We start from the raw sequence: 5000 nt of genomic DNA on the forward strand, positions 1-5000 counted from the left end.
ACGTTATGTCTTTTCCAGATTATAAGTATTTTCCAGGTTATGACGTTTTTTTCCAGATTATAAATATTTTCCAGGTTATGACGACTTTTCCAGATTATAAATATTTTCCAGGTTATGACGTCTTTTTCAGATTATAAATCTTTTCTAGATTATAGGTATTTTCCAGGCTATGACGTCTTTTTCAGATTATAAGTATTTTCAAGTTATGACGTCTTTTCCAGATTATAAGTATTTTCCAGGGTATAACGACTTTTTCTGATTATAAGTATTTTCCAGGTTATGACGTCTTTTCCATATTATAAGTATTTTCCAGGATATGACGTCTTTTCCAGGTTATGAGTATTTTCCAAATTATAAGTATTTTCCAGGTTAAGACGTCTTTTTCAGATTATAATTCTTTTCCAGATTATAAGTATTTCCAGTTTATAGACATTTTCCAGATTATGGCGTCTTTCCCAGATTATAAGTATTTTCCAGGGTATGACGTCTTTTCTAGATTATAAGTATTTTCAGGTTATGGCGTCTTTTTTAGATTATAATTCTTTTCCAGATTTTAGGTATTTTCCAGGTTATGACATCTTTTCCCGATTATAAGTATTTTCCCGGCCATGACGTCTTTTCCAGATTATAAGTAATTTCCAGGTTATGACGTCTTTCCCAGATTATAAGTATTTTCATGGTTATTATGTCTTTTCCAGGTTATAATGTCTTTTCTAGGTTATGACGTCTTTTCAATATCATAATTATTTTTCCAGGCTATGAAGTTTTTCCAGGTTACGATATCTTTTCCAGGTTATGACGTATTTTCCAGATTACAAATATTTTCCATGTTATGGCATCTTTACCAGATTATAAGAATTTTCCAGGTTATGGTGTCTTTTCCAGGTTGTGGCGTCTTTTCAGGTTATGACGTCTTTTTCAGTTAATGATGTCTTTTCAATGTTATGTATTTTCCAGAATATCATGTCTTTTCCAGATTATATCTTTTCCAGGTTATGACATTTTTCCAGGTTATGATATCTTTTCCAGGTTATGGTGTCTTTCCTCGCTTAAGAGTCTTTTCCACGTAATGACATCTTTTCGGATTATGACATATTTTATGAAGTATAACACCATATCCTGATTTTGACATCTTTACTGGATCACGACGTCTTTCTCGGATTATGACATCTATTTTGATATCTTTTCCATTAGAATGGCAACTGATTGATTATCTCACATAATAAAATTATCTCAAAATGAATTAAATAGGCTGCCCAATTCCACAATAGTGCTAACCAAATTTTCGAGCTTCTATACAGTACTTCAATTATCTCTACATCATACGACACGGTATAGCAGCTCGCAACTGAATCGGTGGAACATCAGAAGTTCAAACTTGCAGCGAATGTTTTGATGTTGGGCAGGTTGAGGTAAGTATCTCTTAATGGTTTATATAAAACAGATCTATTGCAATGTTGTTACTTATCTTAAGATATTTTATATCTTATTCATTACTTCTCTTATAGTTGTTTATTTCCCAAACTGGGATAATGTCACTGTTAGAGACTTTGGGCTTGTGACATCCTACTTTTCCATATAGGGTTGCAGCTTACCTAGTAATAATAATAATTACAATAACAAAAACAATAACTAAAAAAATTTGGTCCTGAATTTGAGACACACTCACGGTACAATAGAATCCACAAGTGAACACTATTTCACCATCTTTGTGAGGTGGTTACACTAGCGAGTCATCAGTAACCATGACCTGGTACCCATTGGTTCTATCTTAGGTGATCAGATGTGTCCAAGTTCGGTCCTTAGTATATAGTGTTTAAGTGCTATAACCTTTCCCTTGCCTCTGCCACTCCTTAGCGCCTTCAAAGATTGGATTATCTCTTTCCTGACTGACTTCGCTTCCATTTCCCAGTGAACGGGATCCTCAATATTCTCTCTGGAAATATATAATATATACGTTGTTGTATCTTATTGGAAACGGTCTTGTTTAGCAATCTGTTGGACGGGAGTTCGATCCACGTTCAAGCCCAAAATGTTCTATAGTCAAACCATTCGGTGGTGGCCGCTGAGCAGAGCTCTTTGCCAGAACTTTATCGTGTCCGAACGTAAACACTTAGTTCATTTTTCCTTGAAGGAAGCTTTCTTTATAGACAAGTCGAAAACCTTTGAAAAGAACAATTAAACCAGATTAAGAGATTAACAGTAATACAGGGATGAGTATCCTATTTTACCTCACCCTTTCTTTACAACTGTACTTGCTGGCACAACATCACTTAAATAATATCAACATCTTTACAATAATAACTTAGTTTATTGTAACACACACACACACTATATACTATATATATATATATATATATATATATATATATATATATATATATATATATGTATATATATGTATGTATATATACAGTATATGTATATATATATATATATATATACATATATATATATATATATATATATGTATGTATATATATATATATATATATATATATATATATATATATATATATATATATATATATATCGAAAACTAACAACTAAGCACAAACAAAGTTTATAATAAACTTGGAAGAGTTATTTAACGAAAAGACCTTTTAAATCTTTTTAATTGCTCTGCCCTTGCCAGATGCTTATCTTTCATTACTGATATTTCCGTGCTTGTAGTATTCGGGTCACATCCGTCAATCAATGGTCTTGTAGCTTACAAGATTATGATTTCTTAAGGGAAAAGTCAATTTAATCTCTCTCTCTCTCTCTCTCTCTCTCTCTCTCTCTCTCTCTCTCTCTCTATATATATATATATATATATATATATATATATATATATGAGTGTATACATATATCTATAAATATATGTGAGTATATATATATATATATATATATATATATATATATATGCCTATATATATGTGTATATATATATATATGTATATATATATATATGTATATATAAATATATATATATATATATATATATATATATATATGTATATATATATATATATATATATATATACAGTAATATATATATATATATATATATATATATATATATATACAGTAATATATATATATATATATATATATATATATATATATATATATATATATCACGTAGACTTTCCTTGGAGATTCTTTGCATCCATTGAATGTAATGTTTTCTTCACCTTCCCCAAATATTTTTTTCAAAGGTGGCGATTTCTTTTCCCGCATAAAAGTTTCACAATGTTTTTTAAAACACATTTGTTGAAATTTAGGTTTTCCACATTCTTCTCGCATGATTATTCGACGAACTGTTATTCAGTTACAATTCGTGGCCTCAGACGCGTGAATATATGCTTTGGTTACATTAGTAAAATGGCCGATGTTGATCTCCATTGTGAAATATTTGTACACACTCTGCACTGTTTTCACGAGTTGTTGAAGTTTCCAAGCGTCTAAGTTTGATAACTTATGAAGTTTCAAACACTGCCTTTTATACTCCAACGTCAACAAAACAACGATCTTTTAAACATTTTAGAAATGTGCTAAACATGATTGACCTTGCTTTACACTGGATATCAATAATTCCACAGCCACCTCTTAATTTTGACAAAAACATAGTTTTCCTTGCAACAGGTTCACAGTTGCTGCTCCACAAATATTTGAAAATACTTTTCTGAATTCGTTTTACATAATCTACTGGAGCTGGGTATACATGTACCGTATACCACAATTTTGCAAGAATTTTACAATTTATAATTATTGCTCTTTGAAACATTGTTAATTTTCGGTTATAATAGATCCCAATGATTTTATTTATGTTACTTTCTAATGTATTCCAGTTCAAATCCAGACACTGTTGATAATCGTTGCTATGATATATGCCTAAAATTTTACAACAACTTTTCAATACTTTTAAACCATAATCTACCCATGCTACCCTCTCTTTCCAGTTACAAAGACCAAAAATGGAAGTTTTACCTCCATTGAGAACTGCACCTGAAGCGTTCTTATACTCTCTGATAACATTGAAATATTCCTTTAGTGCCATATCACAAGTAATAAATATAACAGAGTCGTCTGCATAACCTAGCAATAATACATGCAAATCATTTGGCAATTGTAAACCATAATTAAGCAACCTCTTCTTAATCATTCTGTAAAATACTTCCTGATAAATGATAAACAACATCATAGATAACGGACAACCTTGCCTTACAGATTTATTGACAGGAAAAGGGTCAGAGATATGACCATTTATACATAATACACTTTCAGCACCTGGATATAAAATTTTAATCCAATTAACAACATCATTATCAAACCCAAAGCTTTGTATTATTCTAAATAGAAAATTCTGATCGACACGATCAAATGCCTTTGACCAATCCAAGTTCATCAAAGCTGCATTAGTGTTACTCTCATTTAAATAGAATATTAAATCTCTAATAAAAAAAAGTTCAAATTGTTGATTGATCTATTTTCAACACAACAAAATTGTTCCTGTGATATTATCAAATGTAGAACCTTTTTAATCCGTCTTGATATAATTCTTGTTATTATCTTAAAATCAACATTTAACATTGTCAAAGGTCTCCAGTTATTAATCATATCTAAATCCCCTTCTTTAGGTATGAGGGATATAACCCCATTGTTCATCTTTGAAACATTCTTGTTCCGGAACACAAATTTTATCATGTCAATAAAATCCCCTTTAACAATATTCCAACATTTCTTATAAAACTCAACCGGCAATCCATCTGTCCCAGGGCTTTTGCCATTTTTCATGCCCCGAATGGCTTCTAACACTTCTGTTTCACTTACTGTTTTTGTTAATATTGTATTATGTTCATCTCCTATAACTTTCTCTATAATATTCAAGAACTCATTTTGCCTATCCATATCACATTCTTCTTTCCTGAATAAATCTGCAAAATGTTCTCTCACATAATCCATGATGGCTTTTGGGCTTACTATTTCACTTCCATCATCTTTCTTTACACTTAAAA

Source organism: Palaemon carinicauda, chromosome 10 (assembly GCF_036898095.1).
Source record: "Palaemon carinicauda isolate YSFRI2023 chromosome 10, ASM3689809v2, whole genome shotgun sequence".
Taxonomy (NCBI): domain Eukaryota; kingdom Metazoa; phylum Arthropoda; class Malacostraca; order Decapoda; family Palaemonidae; genus Palaemon; species Palaemon carinicauda.